This window comes from Pseudophryne corroboree, chromosome 1, assembly GCF_028390025.1.
Source record: "Pseudophryne corroboree isolate aPseCor3 chromosome 1, aPseCor3.hap2, whole genome shotgun sequence".
Taxonomy (NCBI): domain Eukaryota; kingdom Metazoa; phylum Chordata; class Amphibia; order Anura; family Myobatrachidae; genus Pseudophryne; species Pseudophryne corroboree.
The window spans coordinates 886,966,658-886,989,424 of NC_086444.1; the positions used below are offsets into that span (position 1 = coordinate 886,966,658).

The 22,767-nt window shown below is 37.8% G+C and overlaps 23 non-coding genes across 23 annotated transcripts; all 23 read left to right on the plus strand.

Annotated features, from left to right (window-relative positions):
- Positions 1-237: 237 nt before the first annotated feature.
- TRNAK-UUU (transfer RNA lysine (anticodon UUU)) lies at positions 238-310 on the plus strand. The gene has a single exon. It is a non-coding gene; the product is annotated as a tRNA-Lys (tRNA).
- Positions 311-889: 579 nt separating this feature from the next.
- Positions 890-962, plus strand: TRNAK-UUU (transfer RNA lysine (anticodon UUU)). Its single transcript has one exon. It is a non-coding gene; the product is annotated as a tRNA-Lys (tRNA).
- A 579-nt stretch (positions 963-1,541) lies between these two features.
- Positions 1,542-1,614, plus strand: TRNAK-UUU (transfer RNA lysine (anticodon UUU)). Its single transcript has one exon. It is a non-coding gene; the product is annotated as a tRNA-Lys (tRNA).
- A 579-nt stretch (positions 1,615-2,193) lies between these two features.
- TRNAK-UUU (transfer RNA lysine (anticodon UUU)) lies at positions 2,194-2,266 on the plus strand. The gene has a single exon. It is a non-coding gene; the product is annotated as a tRNA-Lys (tRNA).
- Positions 2,267-2,845: 579 nt separating this feature from the next.
- TRNAK-UUU (transfer RNA lysine (anticodon UUU)) lies at positions 2,846-2,918 on the plus strand. The gene has a single exon. It is a non-coding gene; the product is annotated as a tRNA-Lys (tRNA).
- A 579-nt stretch (positions 2,919-3,497) lies between these two features.
- Positions 3,498-3,570, plus strand: TRNAK-UUU (transfer RNA lysine (anticodon UUU)). The gene has a single exon. It is a non-coding gene; the product is annotated as a tRNA-Lys (tRNA).
- Positions 3,571-4,802: 1,232 nt separating this feature from the next.
- Positions 4,803-4,875, plus strand: TRNAK-UUU (transfer RNA lysine (anticodon UUU)). The gene has a single exon. It is a non-coding gene; the product is annotated as a tRNA-Lys (tRNA).
- Positions 4,876-5,454: 579 nt separating this feature from the next.
- Positions 5,455-5,527, plus strand: TRNAK-UUU (transfer RNA lysine (anticodon UUU)). The gene has a single exon. It is a non-coding gene; the product is annotated as a tRNA-Lys (tRNA).
- A 577-nt stretch (positions 5,528-6,104) lies between these two features.
- Positions 6,105-6,177, plus strand: TRNAK-UUU (transfer RNA lysine (anticodon UUU)). Its single transcript has one exon. It is a non-coding gene; the product is annotated as a tRNA-Lys (tRNA).
- A 579-nt stretch (positions 6,178-6,756) lies between these two features.
- On the plus strand, positions 6,757-6,829 carry TRNAK-UUU (transfer RNA lysine (anticodon UUU)). Its single transcript has one exon. It is a non-coding gene; the product is annotated as a tRNA-Lys (tRNA).
- A 579-nt stretch (positions 6,830-7,408) lies between these two features.
- Positions 7,409-7,481, plus strand: TRNAK-UUU (transfer RNA lysine (anticodon UUU)). The gene has a single exon. It is a non-coding gene; the product is annotated as a tRNA-Lys (tRNA).
- A 579-nt stretch (positions 7,482-8,060) lies between these two features.
- Positions 8,061-8,133, plus strand: TRNAK-UUU (transfer RNA lysine (anticodon UUU)). Its single transcript has one exon. It is a non-coding gene; the product is annotated as a tRNA-Lys (tRNA).
- A 579-nt stretch (positions 8,134-8,712) lies between these two features.
- On the plus strand, positions 8,713-8,785 carry TRNAK-UUU (transfer RNA lysine (anticodon UUU)). Its single transcript has one exon. It is a non-coding gene; the product is annotated as a tRNA-Lys (tRNA).
- Positions 8,786-9,364: 579 nt separating this feature from the next.
- On the plus strand, positions 9,365-9,437 carry TRNAK-UUU (transfer RNA lysine (anticodon UUU)). Its single transcript has one exon. It is a non-coding gene; the product is annotated as a tRNA-Lys (tRNA).
- A 579-nt stretch (positions 9,438-10,016) lies between these two features.
- TRNAK-UUU (transfer RNA lysine (anticodon UUU)) lies at positions 10,017-10,089 on the plus strand. The gene has a single exon. It is a non-coding gene; the product is annotated as a tRNA-Lys (tRNA).
- A 579-nt stretch (positions 10,090-10,668) lies between these two features.
- Positions 10,669-10,741, plus strand: TRNAK-UUU (transfer RNA lysine (anticodon UUU)). Its single transcript has one exon. It is a non-coding gene; the product is annotated as a tRNA-Lys (tRNA).
- Positions 10,742-11,320: 579 nt separating this feature from the next.
- TRNAK-UUU (transfer RNA lysine (anticodon UUU)) lies at positions 11,321-11,393 on the plus strand. The gene has a single exon. It is a non-coding gene; the product is annotated as a tRNA-Lys (tRNA).
- Positions 11,394-11,972: 579 nt separating this feature from the next.
- TRNAK-UUU (transfer RNA lysine (anticodon UUU)) lies at positions 11,973-12,045 on the plus strand. The gene has a single exon. It is a non-coding gene; the product is annotated as a tRNA-Lys (tRNA).
- A 579-nt stretch (positions 12,046-12,624) lies between these two features.
- On the plus strand, positions 12,625-12,697 carry TRNAK-UUU (transfer RNA lysine (anticodon UUU)). The gene has a single exon. It is a non-coding gene; the product is annotated as a tRNA-Lys (tRNA).
- Positions 12,698-13,276: 579 nt separating this feature from the next.
- Positions 13,277-13,349, plus strand: TRNAK-UUU (transfer RNA lysine (anticodon UUU)). The gene has a single exon. It is a non-coding gene; the product is annotated as a tRNA-Lys (tRNA).
- Positions 13,350-13,928: 579 nt separating this feature from the next.
- On the plus strand, positions 13,929-14,001 carry TRNAK-UUU (transfer RNA lysine (anticodon UUU)). Its single transcript has one exon. It is a non-coding gene; the product is annotated as a tRNA-Lys (tRNA).
- Positions 14,002-15,233: 1,232 nt separating this feature from the next.
- On the plus strand, positions 15,234-15,306 carry TRNAK-UUU (transfer RNA lysine (anticodon UUU)). The gene has a single exon. It is a non-coding gene; the product is annotated as a tRNA-Lys (tRNA).
- A 1,226-nt stretch (positions 15,307-16,532) lies between these two features.
- On the plus strand, positions 16,533-16,605 carry TRNAK-UUU (transfer RNA lysine (anticodon UUU)). The gene has a single exon. It is a non-coding gene; the product is annotated as a tRNA-Lys (tRNA).
- Positions 16,606-22,767: the final 6,162 nt, after the last annotated feature.

Sequence of the window (22,767 nt, forward strand, 5' to 3'; positions counted from 1 at the left end):
ACAAAAATAATTGAATGTGATTATTGAAGTGAGGTGATACTTAAAGCATCTAAGGATTTACATCTTAAACACAGAGGAAACTAAAATATATTTCATCAAGAGACGCTACAAGCCAAGTCTTTCAGTTCATGATTGCAGTAACACATATATTTTTCCACATTTTTTGTAATTGCACAGTAAATTGTCATGTTTTATATATTTCGAGCAGTTTCCAATATGGCAACTTCAGCACTCAGAACCTGGATAGCTCAGTCGGTAGAGCATCAGACTTTTAATCAGAGGGTCCAGGGTTCAAGTCCCTGTTCAGGCAAGTGTCTTTTAAACAATGGTGTTTTTGTTTGTGAAATGGACAATTTTGCAGAGTTTAAAATCATCCATTCCTGCAGGCAGCCATCTTTTAATTGTTGATGCTGATTATGTTCATTATTCAATGGGAAGGTGTATAGATTGGAAAGATTCTTTAGAATATTAAGAATGGACTTTATCACTCTTCAATAGGCACACATTATTGGCATCTAGTAATATAGTCATCACAAAGTAGTATCACTACATGTCAGTTCTAAAGACTTTGTTTCAACAGGAACTCAAATCCATCCTTCTTTGATAGGCACACAGTGATTAAATTAGACAAGTAATAAATCAAACCTCTTTGACAAAAATAATTGAATGTGATTATTGAAGTGAGGTGATACTTTAAGCATCTAAGGATTTACATCTTAAACACAAAGGAAACTAAAATATATTTCATCAAGAGACCCTACACGCCAAGTCTTTCAGTTCATGATTGCAGTAACACATAAATTTTTCCACATTTTTTGTAATTACACAGCAAATTGTCATGTTTTATATATTTCGAGCAGTTTCCAATATAGCACCTTCAGCACTCAGAGCCTGGATAGCTCAGTCGGTAGAGCATCAGACTTTTAATCTGAGGGTCCAGGGTTCAAGTCCCTGTTCAGGCGAGTGTCTTTTAAACAATGGTGTTTTTGTTTGTGAAATGGACAATTTTGCAGAGTTTAAAATCATCCATTCCTGCAGCTAGCCATCTTTTAATTATTGATGCTGATTATGTTCATTATTCAATGGGAAGGTGTACAGATTGGAAAGATTCTTTAGAATATTAAGAATGGACTTTATCACTCTTCAATAGGCACACATTATTGGCATCTAGTAATATAATCATCACAAAGTAGTATCACTACATGTCAGTTCTAAAGACTTTATTTCATCAGGAACTCAAATCCATCCTTCTTTGATAGGCACACAGTGATTAAATTAGACAAGTAATAAATCAAACCTCTTTGACAAAAATAATTGAATGTGATTATTGAAGTGAGGTGATACTTTAAGCATCTAAGGATTTAAATCTTAAACACAGAGGAGACTAAAATATATTTAATCAAGAGACGCTACAAGCCAAGTCTTTCAGTTCCTGATTGCAGTAACACATATATTTTTTCACATTTTTTGTAATTGCACAGCAAATTGTCATGTTTTATATATTTCGAGCAGTTTCCAATACGGCAACTTCAGCACTCAGAGCCTGGATAGCTTAGTCGGTAGAGCATCAGACTTTTAATCTGAGGGTCCAGGGTTCAAGTCCCTGTTCAGGCGAGTGTCTTTTAAACAATGGTTTTTTTGTTTGTGAAATGGAAAATTTTGCAGAGTTTAAAATCATCCATTCCTGCAGGCAGCCATCTTTTAATTGTTGATGCGGATTATTTTCATTATTCAATGGGAAGGGGTATAGATTGGAAAGATTCTTTAGAATATTAAGACTGGACTTTATCACTCTTCAATAGGCACACATTATTGGCATCTAGTAATATAATCATCACAAAGTAGTATCGCTACATGTCAGTTCTAAAGACTTTATTTCATCAGGAACTCAAATCCATCCTTCTATGATAGGCACACAGTGATTAAATTAGACAAGTAATAAATCAAACCTCTTTGACAAAAATAATTGAATGTGATTATTGAAGTGAGGTGATACTTAAAGCATCTAAGGATTTACATCTTAAACACAGAGGAAACTAAAATATATTTCATCAAGAGACGCTACAAGCCAAGTCTTTCAGTTCATGATTGCAGTAACACATATATTTTTCCACATTTTTTGTAATTGCACAGTAAATTGTCATGTTTTATATATTTCGAGCAGTTTCCAATATGGCAACTTCAGCACTCAGAACCTGGATAGCTCAGTTGGTAGAGCATCAGACTTTTAATCAGAGGGTCCAGGGTTCAAGTCCCTGTTCAGGCAAGTGTCTTTTAAACAATGGTGTTTTTGTTTGTGAAATGGACAATTTTGCAGAGTTTAAAATCATCCATTCCTGCAGGCAGCCATCTTTTAATTGTTGATGCTGATTATGTTCATTATTCAATGGGAAGGTGTATAGATTGGAGAGATTCTTTAGAATATTAAGAATGGACTTTATCACTCTTCAATAGGCACATATTATTGGCATCTAGTAATATAGTCATCACAAAGTAGTATCACTACATGTCAGTTCTAAAAACTTTGTTTCATCAGGAACTCAAATCCATCCTTCTTTGATAGGCACACAGTGATTAAATTACACAAGTAATAAATCAAACCTCTTTGACAAAAATAATTGAATGTGATTATTGAAGTGAGGTGATACTTAAAGCATCTAAGGATTTACATCTTAAACACAGAGGAAACTAAAATATATTTCATCAAGAGACCCTACAAGCCAAGTCTTTCAGTTCATGATTGCAGTAACACATATATTTTTCCACATTTTTTGCAATTGCACAGCAAATTGTCATGTTTTATATATTTCGAGCAGTTTCCAATATGGCAACTTCAGTGCTCAGATCCTGGATAGCTCAGTCGGTAGAGCATCAGACTTTTAATCTGAGGGTCCAGGGTTCAAGTCCCTGTTCAGGCGAGTGTCTTTTAAACAATGGTGTTTTTGTTTGTGAAATGGACAATTTTGCAGAGTTTAAAATCATCCATTCCTGCAGGCAGCCATCTTTTAATTGTTGATGCTGATTATGTTCATTATTCAATGGGAAGGTGTATAGATTGGAAAGATTCTTTAGAATATTAAGAATGGACTTTATCACTCTTCAATAGGCACACATTATTGGCATCTAGTAATATAGTCATCACAAAGTAGTATCACTACGTGTCAGTTCTAAAGACTTTGTTTCAACAGGAACTCAAATCCATCCTTCTTTGATAGGCACACAGTGATTAAATTAGACAAGTAATAAATCAAACCTCTTTGACAAAAATAATTGAATGTGATTATTGAAGTGAGGTGATACTTTAAGCATCTAAGGATTTACATCTTAAACACAGAGTAAACTAAAATATATTTCATCAAGAGACCCTACAAGCCAAGTCTTTCAGTTCATGATTGCAGTAACACATATATTTTTCCACATTTTTTGTAATTGCACAGCAAATTGTCATGTTTTATATATTTCGAGCAGTTTCCAATATGGCAACTTCAGCACTCAGAGCCTGGATAGCTCAGTCAGTAGAGCATCAGACTTTTAATCTGAGGGTCCAGGGTTCAAGTCCCTGTTCAGGCGAGTGTCTTTTAAACAATGTTTTTTTTTGTTTGTGAAATGGACAATTTTGCAGAGTTTAAAATCATCCATTCCTGCAGACAGCCATCTTTTAATTGTTGATGCGGATTATGTTCATTATTCAATGGGAAGGGGTATAAATTGGAAAGATTCTTTAGAATATTAAGAATGGACTTTATCACTCTTCAATAGGCACACATTATTGGCATCTAGTAATATAATCATCACAAAGTAGTATCGCTACATGTCAGTTCTAAAGACTTTATTTAATCAGGAACTCAAATCCATCCTTCTATGATAGGCACACAGTGATTAAATTAGACAAGTAATAAATCAAACCTCTTTGACAAAAATAATTGAATGTGATTATTGAAGTGAGGTGATACTTAAAGCATCTAAGGATTTACATCTTAAACACAGAGGAAACTAAAATATATTTCATCAAGAGACGCTACAAGCCAAGTCTTTCAGTTCATGATTGCAGTAACACATATATTTTTCCACATTTTTTGTAATTGCACAGTAAATTGTCATGTTTTATATATTTCGAGCAGTTTCCAATATGGCAACTTCAGCACTCAGAACCTTGATAGCTCAGTCGGTAGAGCATCAGACTTTTAATCAGAGGGTCCAGGGTTCAAGTCCCTGTTCATGCAAGTGTCTTTTATACAATGGTGTTTTTGTTTGTGAAATGGACAATTTTGCAGAGTTTAAAATCATCCATTCCTGCAGGCAGCCATCTTTTAATTGTTGATGCTGATTATGTTCATTATTCAATGGGAAGGTGTATAGATTGGAAAGATTCTTTAGAATATTAAGAATGGACTTTATCACTCTTCAATAGGCACACATTATTGGCATCTAGTAATATAGTCATCACAAAGTAGTATCACTACATGTCAGTTCTAAAGACTTTGTTTCAACAGGAACTCAAATCCATCCTTCTTTGATAGGCACACAGTGATTAAATTAGACAAGTAATAAATCAAACCTCTTTGACAAAAATAATTGAATGTGATTATTGAAGTGAGGTGATACTTTAAGCATCTAAGGATTTACATCTTAAACACAAAGGAAACTAAAATATATTTCATCAAGAGACCCTACACGCCAAGTCTTTCAGTTCATGATTGCAGTAACACATATGTTTTTTCACATTTTTTGTAATTGCACAGCAAATTGTCATGTTTTATATATTTCGAGCAGTTTCCAATACGGCAACTTTAGCACTCAGAGCCTGGATAGCTCAGTCGGTAGAGCATCAGACTTTTAATCTGAGGGTCCAGGGTTCAAGTCCCTGTTCAGGCAAGTGTCTTTTAAACAATGGTTTTTTTGTTTGTGAAATGGACAATTTTGCAGAGTTTAAAAGTATCCATTCCTGCAGGCAGCCATCTTTTAATTGTTGATGCGGATTATGTTCATTATTCAATGGGAAGGGGTATAAATTGGAAAGATTCTTTAGAATATTAAGAATGGACTTTATCACTCTTCAATAGGCACACATTATTGGCATCTAGTAATATAATCATCACAAAGTAGTATCGCTACATGTCAGTTCTAAAGACTTTATTTAATCAGGAACTCAAATCCATCCTTCTATGATAGGCACACAGTGATTAAATTAGACAAGTAATAAATTAAACCTCTTTGACAAAAATAATTGAATGTGATTATTGAAGTGAGGTGATACTTAAAGCATCTAAGGATTTACATCTTAAACACAGAGGAAACTAAAATATATTTCATCAAGAGACGCTACAAGCCAAGTCTTTCAGTTCATGATTGCAGTAACACATATATTTTTCCACATTTTTTGTAATTGCACAGTAAATTGTCATGTTTTATATATTTCGAGCAGTTTCCAATATGGCAACTTCAGCACTCAGAACCTGGATAGCTCAGTCGGTAGAGCATCAGACTTTTAATCAGAGGGTCCAGGGTTCAAGTCCCTGTTCAGGCAAGTGTCTTTTAAACAATGGTGTTTTTGTTTGTGAAATGGACAATTTTGCAGAGTTTAAAATCATCCATTCCTGCAGGCAGCCATCTTTTAATTGTTGATGCTGATTATGTTCATTATTCAATGGGAAGGTGTATAGATTGGAAAGATTCTTTAGAATATTAAGAATGGACTTTATCACTCTTCAATAGGCACACATTATTGGCATCTAGTAATATAGTCATCACAAAGTAGTATCACTACATGTCAGTTCTAAAGACTTTGTTTCAACAGGAACTCAAATCCATCCTTCTTTGATAGGCACACAGTGATTAAATTAGACAAGTAATAAATCAAACCTCTTTGACAAAAATAATTGAATGTGATTATTGAAGTGAGGTGATACTTTAAGCATCTAAGGATTTACATCTTAAACACAGGAAACTAAAATATATTTCATCAAGAGACCCTACACGCCAAGTCTTTCAGTTCATGATTGCAGTAACACATACATTTTTCCACATTTTTTGTAATTACACAGCAAATTGTCATGTTTTATATATTTCGAGCAGTTTCCAATATAGCACCTTCAGCACTCAGAGCCTGGATAGCTCAGTCGGTAGAGCATCAGACTTTTAATCTGAGGGTCCAGGGTTCAAGTCCCTGTTCAGGCGAGTGTCTTTTAAACAATGGTGTTTTTGTTTGTGAAATGGACAATTTTGCAGAGTTTAAAATCATCCATTCCTGCAGCTAGCCATCTTTTAATTGTTGATGCTGATTATGTTCATTATTCAATGGGAAGGTGTACAGATTGGAAAGATTCTTTAGAATATTAAGAATGGACTTTATCACTCTTCAATAGGCACACATTATTGGCATCTAGTAATATAATCATCACAAAGTAGTATCACTACATGTCAGTTCTAAAGACTTTATTTCATCAGGAACTCAAATCCATCCTTCTTTGATAGGCACACAGTGATTAAATTAGACAAGTAATAAATCAAACCTCTTTGACAAAAATAATTGAATGTGATTATTGAAGTGAGGTGATACTTAAAGCATCTAAGGATTTACATCTTAAACACAGAGGAAACTAAAATATATTTCATCAAGAGACGCTACAAGCCAAGTCTTTCAGTTCATGATTGCAGTAACACATATATTTTTCCACATTTTTTGTAATTGCACAGTAAATTGTCATGTTTTATATATTTCGAGCAGTTTCCAATATGGCAACTTCAGCACTCAGAACCTGGATAGCTCAGTTGGTAGAGCATCAGACTTTTAATCAGAGGGTCCAGGGTTCAAGTCCCTGTTCAGGCAAGTGTCTTTTAAACAATGGTGTTTTTGTTTGTGAAATGGACAATTTTGCAGAGTTTAAAATCATCCATTCCTGCAGGCAGCCATCTTTTAATTGTTGATGCTGATTATGTTCATTATTCAATGGGAAGGTGTATAGATTGGAGAGATTCTTTAGAATATTAAGAATGGACTTTATCACTCTTCAATAGGCACATATTATTGGCATCTAGTAATATAGTCATCACAAAGTAGTATCACTACATGTCAGTTCTAAAAACTTTGTTTCATCAGGAACTCAAATCCATCCTTCTTTGATAGGCACACAGTGATTAAATTAGACAAGTAATAAATCAAACCTCTTTGACAAAAATAATTGAATGTGATTATTGAAGTGAGGTGATACTTAAAGCATCTAAGGATTTACATCTTAAACACAGAGGAAACTAAAATATATTTCATCAAGAGACCCTACAAGCCAAGTCTTTCAGTTCATGATTGCAGTAACACATATATTTTTCCACATTTTTTGCAATTGCACAGCAAATTGTCATGTTTTATATATTTCGAGCAGTTTCCAATATGGCAACTTCAGCACTCAGATCCTGGATAGCTCAGTCGGTAGAGCATCAGACTTTTAATCTGAGGGTCCAGGGTTCAAGTCCCTGTTCAGGCGAGTGTCTTTTAAACAATGGTGTTTTTGTTTGTGACATGGACAATTTTGCAGAGTTTAAAATCATCCATTCCTGCAGGCAGCCATCTTTTAATTGTTGATGCTGATTATGTTCATTATTCAATGGGAAGGTGTATAGATTGGAAAGATTCTTTAGAATATTAAGAATGGACTTTATCACTCTTCAATAGGCACACATTATTGGCATCTAGTAATATAGTCATCACAAAGTAGTATCACTACATGTCAGTTCTAAAGACTTTGTTTCAACAGGAACTCAAATCCATCCTTCTTTGATAGGCACACAGTGATTAAATTAGACAAGTAATAAATCAAACCTCTTTGACAAAAATAATTGAATGTGATTATTGAAGTGAGGTGATACTTTAAGCATCTAAGGATTTACATCTTAAACACAAAGGAAACTAAAATATATTTCATCAAGAGACCCTACATGCCAAGTCTTTCAGTTCATGATTGCAGTAACACATAAATTTTTCCACATTTTTTGTAATTACACAGCAAATTGTCATGTTTTATATATTTCGAGCAGTTTCCAATATGGCACCTTCAGCTCTCAGAGCCTGGATAGCTCAGTCGGTAGAGCATCAGACTTTTAATCTGAGGGTCCAGGGTTCAAGTCCCTGCTCAGGCGAGTGTCTTTTAAACAATGGTTTTTTTGTTTGTGAAATGGACAATTTTGCAGAGTTTAAAATCATCCATTCCTGCAGGCAGCCATCTTTTAATTGTTGATGCGGATTATGTTCATTATTCAATGGGAAGGGGTATAAATTGGAAAGATTCTTTAGAATATTAAGAATGGACTTTATCACTCTTCAATAGGCACACATTATTGGCATCTAGTAATATAATCATCACAAAGTAGTATCGCTACATGTCAGTTCTAAAGACTTTATTTAATCAGGAACTCAAATCCATCCTTCTATGATAGGCACACAGTGATTAAATTAGACAAGTAATAAATCAAACCTCTTTGACAAAAATAATTGAATGTGATTATTGAAGTGAGGTGATACTTTAAGCATCTAAGGATTTACATCTTAAACACAAAGGAAACTAAAATATATTTCATCAAGAGACCCTACACGCCAAGTCTTTCAGTTCATGATTGCAGTAACACATACATTTTTCCACATTTTTTGTAATTACACAGCAAATTGTCATGTTTTATATATTTCGAGCAGTTTCCAATATGGCACCTTCAGCACTCAGAGCCTGGATAGCGCAGTCGGTAGAGCATCAGACTTTTAATCTGAGGGTCCAGGGTTCAAGTCCCTGTTCAGGTGAGTGTCTTTTAAACAATGGTGTTTTTGTTTGTGAAATGGACAATTTTGCAGAGTTTAAAATCATCCATTCCTGCAGGCAGCCATCTTTTAATTGTTGATGCTGATTATGTTCATTATTCAATGGGAAGGTGTACAGATTGGATAGATTCTTTAGAATATTAAGAATGGACTTTATCACTCTTCAATAGGCACACATTATTGGCATCTAGTAATATAATCATCACAAAGTAGTATCACTACATGTCAGTTCTAAAGACTTTATTTCATCAGGAACTCAAATCCATCCTTCTTTGATAGGCACACAGTGATTAAATTAGACAAGTAATAAATCAAACCTCTTTGACAAAAATAATTGAATGTGATTATTGAAGTGAGGTGATACTTTAAGCATCTAAGGATTTAAATCTTAAACACAGAGGAGACTAAAATATATTTAATCAAGAGACGCTACAAGCCAAGTCTTTCAGTTCCTGATTGCAGTAACACATATATTTTTTCACATTTTTTGTAATTGCACAGCAAATTGTCATGTTTTATATATTTCGAGCAGTTTCCAATACGGCAACTTTAGCACTCAGAGCCTGGATAGCTCAGTCGGTAGAGCATCAGACTTTTAATCTGAGGGTCCAGGGTTCAAGTCCCTGTTCAGGCGAGTGTCTTTAAAACAATGGTTTTTTTGTTTGTGAAATGGACAATTTTGCAGAGTTTAAAATCATCCATTCCTGCAGGCAGCCATCTTTTAATTGCTGATGCGGATTATGTTCATTATTCAATGGGAAGGGGTATAAATTGGAAAGATTCTTTAGAATATTAGGAATGGACTTTATCACTCTTCAATAGGCACACATTATTGGCATTTAGTAATATAATCATCACAATGTAGTATCGCTACATGTCAGTTCTAAAGACTTTATTTAATCAGGAACTCAAATCCATCCTTCTATGATAGGCACACAGTGATTAAATTAGACAAGTAATAAATCAAACCTCTTTGACAAAAATAATTGAATGTGATTATTGAAGTGAGGTGATACTTTAAGCATCTAAGGATTTACATCTTAAACACAGAGGAAACTAAAATATATTTCATCAAGAGACGCTACAAGCCAAGTCTTTCAGTTCATGATTGCAGTAACACATATATTTTTCCACATTTTTTGTAATTGCACAGTAAATTGTCATGTTTTATATATTTCGAGCAGTTTCCAATATGGCAACTTCAGCACTCAGAACCTGGATAGCTCAGTCGGTAGAGCATCAGACTTTTAATCAGAGGGTCCAGGGTTCAAGTCCCTGTTCAGGCAAGTGTCTTTTAAACAATGGTGTTTTTGTTTGTGAAATGGACAATTTTGCAGAGTTTAAAATCATCCATTCCTGCAGGCAGCCATCTTTTAATTGTTGATGCTGATTATGTTCATTATTCAATGGGAAGGTGTATAGATTGGAAAGATTCTTTAGAATATTAAGAATGGACTTTATCACTCTTCAATAGGCACACATTATTGGCATCTAGTAATATAGTCATCACAAAGTAGTATCACTACATGTCAGTTCTAAAGACTTTGTTTCAACAGGAACTCAAATCCATCCTTCTTTGATAGGCACACAGTGATTAAATTAGACAAGTAATAAACCAAACCTATTTGACAAAAATAATTGAATGTGATTATTGAAGTGAGGTGATACTTTAAGCATCTAAGGATTTACATCTTAAACACAAAGGAAACTAAAATATATTTCATCAAGAGACCCTACACGCCAAGTCTTTCAGTTCATGATTGCAGTAACACATACATTTTTCCACATTTTTTGTAATTACACAGCAAATTGTCATGTTTTATATATTTCGAGCAGTTTCCAATATAGCACCTTCAGCACTCAGAGCCTGGATAGCTCAGTCGGTAGAGCATCAGACTTTTAATCTGAGGGTCCAGGGTTCAAGTCCCTGTTCAGGCGAGTGTCTTTTAAACAATGGTGTTTTTGTTTGTGAAATGGACAATTTTGCAGAGTTTAAAATCATCCATTCCTGCAGCTAGCCATCTTTTAATTGTTGATGCTGATTATGTTCATTATTCAATGGGAAGGTGTACAGATTGGAAAGATTCTTTAGAATATTAAGAATGGACTTTATCACTCTTCAATAGGCACACATTATTGGCATCTAGTAATATAATCATCACAAAGTAGTATCACTACATGTCAGTTCTAAAGACTTTATTTCATCAGGAACTCAAATCCATCCTTCTTTGATAGGCACACAGTGATTAAATTAGACAAGTAATAAATCAAACCTCTTTGACAAAAATAATTGAATGTGATTATTGAAGTGAGGTGATACTTAAAGCATCTAAGGATTTACATCTTAAACACAGAGGAAACTAAAATATATTTCATCAAGAGACGCTACAAGCCAAGTCTTTCAGTTCATGATTGCAGTAACACATATATTTTTCCACATTTTTTGTAATTGCACAGTAAATTGTCATGTTTTATATATTTCGAGCAGTTTCCAATATGGCAACTTTAGCACTCAGAACCTGGATAGCTCAGTTGGTAGAGCATCAGACTTTTAATCAGAGGGTCCAGGGTTCAAGTCCCTGTTCAGGCAAGTGTCTTTTAAACAATGGTGTTTTTGTTTGTGAAATGGACAATTTTGCAGAGTTTAAAATCATCCATTCCTGCAGGCAGCCATCTTTTAATTGTTGATGCTGATTATGTTCATTATTCAATGGGAAGGTGTATAGATTGGAGAGATTCTTTAGAATATTAAGAATGGACTTTATCACTCTTCAATAGGCACATATTATTGGCATCTAGTAATATAGTCATCACAAAGTAGTATCACTACATGTCAGTTCTAAAAACTTTGTTTCATCAGGAACTCAAATCCATCCTTCTTTGATAGGCACACAGTGATTAAATTAGACAAGTAATAAATCAAACCTCTTTGACAAAAATAATTGAATGTGATTATTGAAGTGAGGTGATACTTAAAGCATCTAAGGATTTACATCTTAAACACAGAGGAAACTAAAATATATTTCATCAAGAGACCCTACAAGCCAAGTCTTTCAGATCATGATTGCAGTAACACATATATTTTTCCACATTTTTTGCAATTGCACAGCAAATTGTCATGTTTTATATATTTCGAGCAGTTTCCAATATGGCAACTTCAGCACTCAGATCTTGGATAGCTCAGTCGGTAGAGCATCAGACTTTTAATCTGAGGGTCCAGGGTTCAAGTCCCTGTTCAGGCGAGTGTCTTTTAAACAATGGTGTTTTTGTTTGTGACATGGACAATTTTGCAGAGTTTAAAATCATCCATTCCTGCAGGCAGCCATCTTTTAATTGTTGATGCTGATTATGTTCATTATTCAATGGGAAGGTGTATAGATTGGAAAGATTCTTTAGAATATTAAGAATGGACTTTATCACTCTTCAATAGGCACACATTATTGGCATCTAGTAATATAGTCATCACAAAGTAGTATCACTACATGTCAGTTCTAAAGACTTTGTTTCAACAGGAACTCAAATCCATCCTTCTTTGATAGGCACACAGTGATTAAATTAGACAAGTAATAAATCAAACCTCTTTGACAAAAATAATTGAATGTGATTATTGAAGTGAGGTGATACTTTAAGCATCTAAGGATTTACATCTTAAACACAAAGGAAACTAAAATATATTTCATCAAGAGACCCTACACGCCAAGTCTTTCAGTTCATGATTGCAGTAACACATAAATTTTTCCACATTTTTTGTAATTACACAGCAAATTGTCATGTTTTATATATTTCGAGCAGTTTCCAATATGGCACCTTCAGCACTCAGAGCCTGGATAGCTCAGTCGGTAGAGCATCAGACTTTTAATCTGAGGGTCCAGGGTTCAAGTCCCTGCTCAGGCGAGTGTCTTTCAAACAATGGTTTTTTTGTTTGTGAAATGGACAATTTTGCAGAGTTTAAAATCATCCATTCCTGCAGGCAGCCATCTTTTAATTGTTGATGCGGATTATGTTCATTATTCAATGGGATGGGGTATAAATTGGAAAGATTCTTTAGAATATTAAGAATGGACTTTATCACTCTTCAATAGGCACACATTATTGGCATCTAGTAATATAATCATCACAAAGTAGTATCACTACATGTCAGTTCTAAAGACTTTATTTCATCAGGAACTCAAATCCATCCTTCTTTGATAGGCACACAGTGATTAAATTAGACAAGTAATAAAACAAACCTCTTTGACAAAAATAATTGAATGTGATTATTGAAGTGAGGTGATACTTTAAGCATCTAAGGATTTAAATCTTAAACACAGAGGAGACTAAAATATATTTAATCAAGAGACGCTACAAGCCAAGTCTTTCAGTTCCTGATTGCAGTAACACATATATTTTTCCACATTTTTTGTAATTGCACAGCAAATTGTCATGTTTTATATATTTCGAGCAGTTTCCAATACGGCAACTTTAGCACTCAGAGCCTGGATAGCTCAGTCGGTAGAGCATCAGACTTTTAATCTGAGGGTCCAGGGTTCAAGTCCCTGTTCAGGCGAGTGTCTTTTAAACAATGGTTTTTTTGTTTGTGAAATGGACAATTTTGCAGAGTTTAAAATCATCCATTCCTGCAGGCAGCCATCTTTTAATTGCTGATGCGGAAATTGTTCATTATTCAATGGGAAGGGGTATAAATTGGAAAGATTCTTTAGAATATTAAGAATGGACTTTATCACTCTTCAATAGGCACACATTATTGGCATTTAGTAATATAATCATCACAAAGTAGTATCGCTACATGTCAGTTCTAAAGACTTTATTTAATCAGGAACTCAAATCCATCCTTCTATGATAGGCACACAGTGATTAAATTAGACAAGTAATAAATCAAACCTCTTTGACAAAAATAATTGAATGTGATTATTGAAGTGAGGTGATACTTTAAGCATCTAAGGATTTACATCTTAAACACAGAGGAAACTAAAATATATTTCATCAAGAGACGCTACAAGCCAAGTCTTTCAGTTCATGATTGCAGTAACACATATATTTTTCCACATTTTTTGTAATTGCACAGTAAATTGTCATGTTTTATATATTTCGAGCAGTTTCCAATATGGCAACTTCAGCACTCAGAACCTGGATAGCTCAGTCGGTAGAGCATCAGACTTTTAATCAGAGGGTCCAGGGTTCAAGTCCCTGTTCAGGCAAGTGTCTTTTAAACAATGGTGTTTTTGTTTGTGAAATGGACAATTTTGCAGAGTTTAAAATCATCCATTCCTGCAGGCAGCCATCTTTTAATTGTTGATGCTGATTATGTTCATTATTCAATGGGAAGGGGTATAGGTTGGAAAGATTCTTTAGAATATTAAGAATGGACTTTATCACTCTTCAATAGGCACACATTATTGGCATCTAGTAATATAGTCATCACAAAGTAGTATCACTACGTGTCAGTTCTAAAAACTTTTTTTTCATCAGGAACTCAAATCCATCCTTCTTTGATAGGCACACAGTGATTAAATTAGACAAGTAATAAATCAAACCTCTTTGACAAAAATAATTGAATGTGATTATTGAAGTGAGGTGATACTTAAAGCATCTAAGGATTTACATCTTAAACACAGAGGAAACTAAAATATATTTCATCAAGAGACCCTACAAGCCAAGTCTTTCAGTTCATGATTGCAGTAACACATATATTTTTCCACATTTTTTGCAATTGCACAGCAAATTGTCATGTTTTATATATTTCGAGCAGTTTCCAATATGGCAACTTCAGCACTCAGATCCTGGATAGCTCAGTCGGTAGAGCATCAGACTTTTAATCAGAGGGTCCAGGGTTCAAGTCCCTGTTCAGTCGAGTGTCTTTTAAACAATGGTGTTTTTGTTTGTGAAATGGACAATTTTGCAGAGTTTAAAATCATCCATTCCTGCAGGCAGCCATCTTTTAATTGTTGATGCTGATTATGTTCATTATTCAATGGGAAGGTGTATAGATTGGAAAGATTCTTTAGAATATTAAGAATGGACTTTATCACTCTTCAATAGGCACACATTATTGGCATCTAGTAATATAGTCATCACAAAGTAGTATCACTACATGTCAGTTCTAAAGACTTTGTTTCAACAGGAACTCAAATCCATCCTTCTTTGATAGGCACACAGTGATTAAATTAGACAAGTAATAAATCAAACCTCTTTGACAAAAATAATTGAATGTGATTATTGAAGTGAGGTGATACTTTAAGCATCTAAGGATTTACATCTTAAACACAAAGGAAACAAAAATATATTTCATCAAGAGACCCTACACGCCAAGTCTTTCAGTTCATGATTGCAGTAACACATACATTTTTCCACATTTTTTGTAATTACACAGCAAATTGTCATGTTTTATATATTTCGAGCAGTTTCCAATATGGCACCTTCAGCGCTCTGAGCCTGGATAGCTCAGTCGGTAGAGCATCAGACTTTTAATCTGAGGGTCCAGGGTTCAAGTCCCTGTTCAGGCGAGTGTCTTTTAAACAATGGTGTTTTTGTTTGTGAAATGGACAATTTTGCAGAGTTTAAAATCATCCATTCCTGCAGCTAGCCATCTTTTAATTGTTGATGCTGATTATGTTCATTATTCAATGGGAAGGTGTACAGATTGGAAAGATTCTTTAGAATATTAAGAATGGACTTTATCACTCTTCAATAGGCACACATTATTGGCATCTAGTAATATAATCATCACAAAGTAGTGTCACTACATGTCAGTTCTAAAGACTTTATTTCATCAGGAACTCAAATCCATCCTTCTTTGATAGGCACACAGTGATTAAATTAGACAAGTAATAAATCAAACCTCTTTGACAAAAATAATTGAATGTGATTATTGAAGTGAGGTGATACTTTAAGCATCTAAGGATTTAAATCTTAAACACAGAGGAGACTAAAATATATTTAATCAAGAGACGCTACAAGCCAAGTCTTTCAGTTCCTGATTGCAGTAACACATATATTTTTTCACATTTTTTGTAATTGCACAGCAAATTGTCATGTTTTATATATTTCGAGCAGTTTCCAATATGGCAACTGCAGCACTCAGAGCCTGGATAGCTCAGTCGGTAGCACATCAGACTTTTAATCTGAGGGTCCAGGGTTCAAGTCCCTGTTCAGGCGCGTGTCTTTTAAACAATGGTTTTTTTGTTTGTGAAATGGACAATTTTGCAGAGTTTAAAATCATCCATTCCTGCAGGCAGCCATCTTTTAATTGTTGATGCGGATTATTTTCATTATTCAATGGGAAGGGGTATAGATTGGAAAGATTCTTTAGAATATTAAGAATGGACTTTATCACTCTTCAATAGGCACACATTATTGGCATCTAGTAATATAATCATCACAAAGTAGTATCGCTACATGTCAGTTCTAAAGACTTTATTTCATCAGGAACTCAAATCCATCCTTCTTTGATAGCACACAGTGATTAAATTAGACAAGTAATAAATCAAACCTCTTTGACAAAAATAATTGAATGTGATTATTGAAGTGAGGTGATACTTTAAGCATCTAAGGATTTACATCTTAAACACAGGAAACTAAAATATATTTCATCAAGAGACCCTACAAGCCAAGTCTTTCAGTTCATGATTGCAGTAACATATATTTTTCCACATTTTTTGTAATTGCACAGCAAATTGTCATGTTTTATATATTTCGAGCAGTTTCCAATATGGCAACTTCAGTGCTCAGAGCCTGGATAGCTCAGTCGGTAGAGCATCAGACTTTTAATCTGAGGGTCCATGGTTCAAGTCCCTGTTCAGGCGAGTGTCTTTTAAACAATGGTGTTTTTGTTTGTGAAATGGACAATTTTGCAGAGTTTAAAATCATCCATTCCTGCAGGCAGCCATCTTTTTTTGAATCAATAGTTTTTTATTGAGAAAACAGAATCACTTTTATGGGGTACAGAACAAAAAAAGGGGGGTGATACAACACTACATTGCAAGGGTAGATATGGAAGGGATACAGAGGTATGGGGGGGGGGGGGGGAATGGGCATCCAGACTGAAATTGGGGGGGTAGTACATCAGTACCGAACAAACATTATGCATCAGTTAGGTTAAGACACACAGAAAATCATTACAATGCTGTAAGGGGATAATAATCTAGTTCTAGAGGTTAAAGCTAACAGGTGTAGATTGGGAGAAGACATTGAGGGGAATCAAAGCTGGGGTCGTCTCTCAACAGGCAAGGGGGGTATAGAACCACCCTGTTATAGGAGAGAGCGGTAGTAGACGGCATCACATAGATTCAGGCCCTGTCGGGTTGGACAGTTGAACTAGAAGGGGTTGGGGTGGGGTTATGAGAGTAATGAGACACTTCAGTCGAGGTGATATAGCGGTGCCACGGGGACCAGCGTGTTTTGAGGGAAGTAGAGTTGAGAGATGAGGAGGTACATTCTGTTTCCATGAGGAAGTGGTGGTTCATCTTATGGATCACTCTTAACAGGGTGGGGGATGTGGGTTGTTTCCACATTTGAGCCAGGTTGGCACGGGCGGCTATCAAGATGTGGCCTAGGACATATCTAGCCGGAGGTGGGACTGAGGGGGGGACAACTTGAAGTAATGCTAGGGTCGGGTCTGGCGTAATTTGAATTGACAAAACGTTGTTTATTAGATCAAATACCTCTAACCAGTAATTAATGATCTTTGGGCACGTCCAGAATATATGGAAGATATGGCCTATCGAGCCGCACAATCTCCAGCACTTATTGCTATGGGAGGGCCAAAATTTATGAATTCGGTCTGGGGTCTGGTACAATCTGTTTACTAGTTTTATATGCATTTCAGTGTGGTTTAAACACTGGGACATAGAGTACGAGGTTAAGAAGACTTGGCGCCAGTCGTTTGGGGATAGGGTTCTTCCCAAGTCCTGTTCCCATTTTAATTGGGCGCTAGACTTGGAAGGGGAAGTAGGGGTTATCCGTAGGTTGTACCAGTATGTTATGTCGCCTTTGGATTCGGGTAAGGAGAGGCGGGCAAAAAGGGAGTAGGAAGTTGTGTGTAGCGTTGAGTAGGTAGGAGGGATCGTCCTCCACCAGTGTGCCACTTGCATATAGTGGAAGAGTTCTGTGGGTGGGAGAGAGTACTGCAACTGGAGAGAGGAGAAGGGTTTTAGAGAGAGTCCATCGAGTAGGTCGCCTAAGTATAGTATCCCAGCTCGTCTCCATTTAGTTAGATTGAGATGGGGAATCATCAGTGCTAGGGTGGTGATGGATATCTGGGGGATATGGGAAATAGGGGGTATTAAGGAGGCCGATAATTTGTCCCAGGTTTGTAGTGAAGCCTGCGTGGAGGGGAGGAGGTTTAAGTGAGTAGGTCGGAGCGATTTTGGGATGCGGAAAAGATCAGCTAAAGGGATTGGGTTTGCTCGAATTTGTTCCAGCTCCATCCAACCGATGTGTGGGTGGGCTGTGAAGTAATGTTTAATGGGGGCCAGGAGAGAAGCTTCTTGGTATAGGGGAATATTAGGTATATTAAGGCCTCCATATGCTCTCGGCAGGACCATTCTTGAGAGAGCCATCGAGGGTGGTTTAGAAGACCAGATATATTTCGACATGATAGAAGAGCAAGATTGGATGTACTTCTTCGGAAAGGGGTATGGAATCGTGCGAAAGAGGTACATTAGCTTGGGTAGCAGGGACATCTTAAATGCCGCCATACGTCCCAGCCATGAAACCTCATAGGATGACCAGGATTTCGTAAGTGCTTCCAAAGACTCTATCAGCGGGGCGAGGTTGACAGAGAAGACGTCTGTAATGGAGACAGGGATGTTGATACCCAGGTATTTTATTGTGTGTTTCCGCCAGTTATACGGGAAGGAGGTTTGGAGTGTAGAGATGGAGTGAGATAGGTTAAAGGGAAGGGCGTCTGTTTTGGTAGTGTTAAGTTTATAGTAAGATGCGAGGCTATAGGCATCCAGGACTGAGTGTAAGACAGGAAGAGTTGTGGTGGGGTTAGAGATGAAGAGGAGGACATCGTCTGCGAAGAGGCTTAGTTTATGGGAAGACGTACCGAATTGGAGTGCCGGGATGTGGGGATTCTCTCGTATTTTAGTTGCTAGGGGTTCAATTGACAGGACGAAAATTAGAGGTGATAGGGGGCAACCTTGTCTGGTGCCATTTGTGATGGGGAAAGGGTCGGACAAGAAGCCTCCGTTGAACACTCGGGCCGTAGGAGAGCTGTATAGTGCTAGAATAGAGGTTAGGATGCGATCTCTAAATCCGAATCTGAGGAGAGTTTCACGCATGTATGACCAATTTAATCTGTCAAAGGCCTTCTCTGCATCTAGAGATAGTAAGAGAAGGCCCTGGTCCCCAGATATGGAGTCTATTAGGTTGAAGACCCGGCGCGTGTTATCAGACGCTTGCCTCCCAGGGACGAAGCCAGTCTGGTCCGGGTGTATCAGCGATGGGAGGAATCTGTTAATGCGTGTTGCAATCATTTTGGCATAGAATTTGATGTCGCAATTGAGTAGTGCTATTGGACGGTAGTTATGTACATAGGCGGGGTCTTTTCCTGGTTTAGGGATAGTGACAATTCGCGCTTCTAGGAGTTCCGGGGGGAGGGAACCGTGATCTGAAAATGTATTGTAGAGCGCAGTCAGGTGGGGAGAGAGGACGTCATGAAAAGTGGCATAGAAGTCAGAAACAAAGCCGTCTGGGCCAGGGGCTTTATTCCTAGGGGTGGCTTTAATAGCGGCGGAGATTTCAGCCGTCGACCAAGGGGCATTAAGTGAAGACAGCTGATCTTGTGTGAGAGTAGGAAGAGAAAGGTTTTCTAAGAAAGAAGAAATAGATGGGGGGGTGGGTTGGGGAGTGGAAGGGTCAGTTGCTAAGTTATATAATTTGGCGTAATATTCTGCAAATTGATTCGTTATATCTTTGGGGTTCAAGATTTTTTGTTTGGTGGCAGAATAAATGCATTTAATCCTGTTCCTGGCTTGTTGAACACGTAATTTCCGTGCCAACATTTTGCCAGCTTTATTGCCTAGAAGGTAGAATTTGTGGCGCATTCTGTTAAGAGCCGCTTGGGTGCGGGCGAGGAGCAACTTTTGGAGCTGGCCACGAACATTAGAGATCTCGTTTTTAAGGATTTTGGAGGGATGGGCTATATTCTTAGCTTCAAGGTCTATCAGGTCAGCTTCTAGTGTCTTCTGCATTTGGTGGGCCTGTTTTTTGAGGGTAGCGCCAGCCTGGATTGCGGCTCCACGGGTAACGGCTTTAAAAGCACACCAGTGGTTAATAGGGGTAGTATCTTGGGGGGAATTAGTAGCTAAATAAGAGTCAATGGAGTCGGAGATTATTTTTTTAGACACATGGTTATGTAATAGGTAAGGGTATAAGCGCCATTGGAGGGGAGGGTTATAAGTACCCTGGAGATTCCATTTCCAGAGAACTGGGGCGTGATCAGACCATGTAATTGGTAGAATATCAACGTCTTTAGTTCTCTGGAGAGACCATTTATCACACAAGATCAAGTCTATTCTAGAGTAAGAGTTGTGGACCAGTGAGTGGAATGTGTATTCCCGACCCGAGGGGTTATGTGTTCTCCAGACATCATAAAGGTCAAATTCCGCAAGCAGATTGCGAAAGGCCAGGGAGGGGCCAGAGAGGGTAGTGGGTACAGTTTGGGAGAATTGGCGGGACTTGTCCATTTTAGGGTCGAGAACAAGGTTATAGTCACCCAAGACTACCAGAGAACCCTTTAGTGTATTGCGTATAATGAGGAATAATTTCCGTAGGAAGGGGACCTGGTTAGAGTTAGGTGCATACAGGGATACCAGGGTAACCGGCTTGTCATCCAGGAGGCCAGTGAGAATAAGATAACGGCCATTTTTGTCTGAAAGTTGAGACTGTAGGGAAAAGGAGACATTTTTGCTAAAAAGAATAGCTACCCCATTCCTCTTGGATGGGCCATTGGCATAGTATCCCACAGGGAAGTGACTATTCTTAAAAAGGGGAGGGTTAGCAGAAGAAAAGTGTGTTTCTTGTAGTGCTACAACATCAGCTTTTTGCTGGTGGAAGGAGGAGAGGGCCAGCCTACGCTTATTGGGCGAGTTCAGTCCTTTGACATTTAAAGATATAAGGTTCAGCATTGTAAACATATGTTAGACATGAGAAAGAAGAATCTATCTTGATCTACTGTAGCGTACCTGTACCGAGTACTGATGGGCAGTTGTGACCGGGGAAATGAATCAAGTCTGGAGCTCAGGGGAGGAGGGAGCATGCGGGAATGGCATGGGTTGGGTTGAAAACAGGGGAGTAGGAGGTAAACATCAAAAAGAAAAGGTCCGGTATATTGGACCTGCATGACTACTGCAGGGAAGGGGAAAAAGATTCGGGGGTTTGCAGTAGTACAGAAAAAGGTGGAGGCGGGCTGGGTGAACATGCACCGCCACTCCAATATAATTACTGATATAACAAGAATAAAGCACGTACATCTAGTGTAAATTTCACTAATTAACCGGGAGGTGCGTTATGGGGCACCAACAGGGATTTAGTGGGTAGTAATCAGCGGGCAAAGCATCGCCCCTTAATAGGAAACAACATTTAAACAACATGTGAAAGAGTAAGCCTGTAACTTGTAGACCAAGGAGGAAAACATGTAATAAGTCGTATTATGTCCTTTGGAGGAAGAAAAACAGAAAAAGTACTTATATCTTCCCAAGACGGGGTAGGAGGTCTACAATCTCCGTGATCCGGAGGTGTCAGTGAGTAAATTTTGAGAGGACCCGATGTGGCGGTCCGGTGGCTCAAGAGGGCGCCCAGTCTTGTCGGACAGTGGTAGCTCTTATCGAGGTAGGCGGCTTCGGGATAGAGATGTCCCAGTCCATCAAAAGCTTCACCCCCGCATCTAGGGAGGAAATTATATAGGTCGAATCTTCGTACGAGACTATCAATTTAACTGGGAATCCCCAGCGGTAGTGAATGTCGTGGGACCTCAATGCCAGGGTGATGGGGGTAAAAGCACGTCTCTTTGCAATAGTAGCAGCTGAGAAATCTTGAAATATCTGAAGTCCCCCCAAAGTATCGGAGTTCTTGGATTCTCTAGCGGCCCTCATAATACGCTCCTTAACTGGGAAGAAATGAACACGAAGGAGGGTGTCTTTAGGGAGGTCAGATGAAACGGTACGGGGTCTAGGGAGTCGGTGGATGCGGTCGATCATGAGCTCCGAGGTGTCCGCCGTTGGGAGAAGCTTCCTAAATAAGGCAGTGGCGTAGGATTCCAGTTCTGAGATGGTAACTGAGTCTGGGATGCCTCTAATTTTGATATTATTCCGCCTTGACCTGTCCTCCATATCTGCCAGTTTGGATTTGAATTGGTCCAGGTCTTGTTGTTGACGATCATGGGATGAAAGCAGGTCATTGTGGGAGGCGACCAGTTCTTCCATCTTACGTTCTAGATGGTCTGTTCTGTCTCCCAATGCTACCAGTTCAGTCTTGACCTCGCGGACGGCAGAGGTCAGATCCTTAGAAAGTTCAGACTTGAAGGCGGAGAGAATCTGACATAGGGATCTCACAGTTAGGGGGGCATCCGATTCGCAATCCACACCTGACATTGAGAGAGCAGAAGTTAGGACACTAGATCCCGTGGGGTCCGGCATGGCGGAGGGGGAGGAGACATTTTGTAGAGGGGAAATTTGGAGGGACTTTTGAGTGGAGTAGGAGACCTTGGGGGGTATTATCTCCTTGTTTTTTTTAGGAGCCATTTCTCGTCGGTAATAGCGCGTGTAGGAGGCACAAAGAGACGTACTTCAGGGGTGGGTCCAATCAGCTGATAGTGGTGAAACAGGAGAACTCAGTCACATTGGTGGTGTGTACGTGTTATTCAGATGAACATGAGTGGCGGTGCACAATTTGGAGAGCACTCACATTGCAGAGGTCTTGCAGATATAAGGCATCGGGATCGTAGAGTGGGAGGATTAAGA